The following is a 423-nucleotide window of genomic DNA, read 5'->3' as shown; positions in this document are numbered from 1 at the left end:
GATGGGCTAAATATGTGGGAAGCGCTGTATTAACATAACATACATAAGCATTCGGTACAGCACCATAGAAGAAAAAGACGCAGCGCACTGCATGTACACCTGATAAAGCTTCTCAAAGTTCTGAGATTTTTTTTTTATTCAACTTGTCTTTTTTGTCTTCGTGCTTTGAGACTTCGCGATTGGTCCGTGTGGGCGAAGTACCACTCAGACAAATCACAAAAAAATAATACCGCCTGAAATAGAATTGTTATAATATGTCGCCTCCTTTCCTTAGAGTTATAAATAATTTGTGTGCTGAAGTTGCGAAATTACATTTAATATTTTTTTCCAGAATTGCTCGGTTCAGTACTCTAAAATAAAAAAAAGTGTCAAGGACGTCCACGCAGTGCGACCGTATCGAGAAGACGGCCAGTGGAGAACAGT

The sequence above is a fragment of the Dermacentor silvarum genome, chromosome 3, assembly GCF_013339745.2.
Source record: "Dermacentor silvarum isolate Dsil-2018 chromosome 3, BIME_Dsil_1.4, whole genome shotgun sequence".
Lineage (NCBI taxonomy): Eukaryota > Metazoa > Arthropoda > Arachnida > Ixodida > Ixodidae > Dermacentor > Dermacentor silvarum.
The sequence above is the reverse complement of the archived record's forward strand: the minus strand, read 5'-3'. Positions refer to the sequence as shown.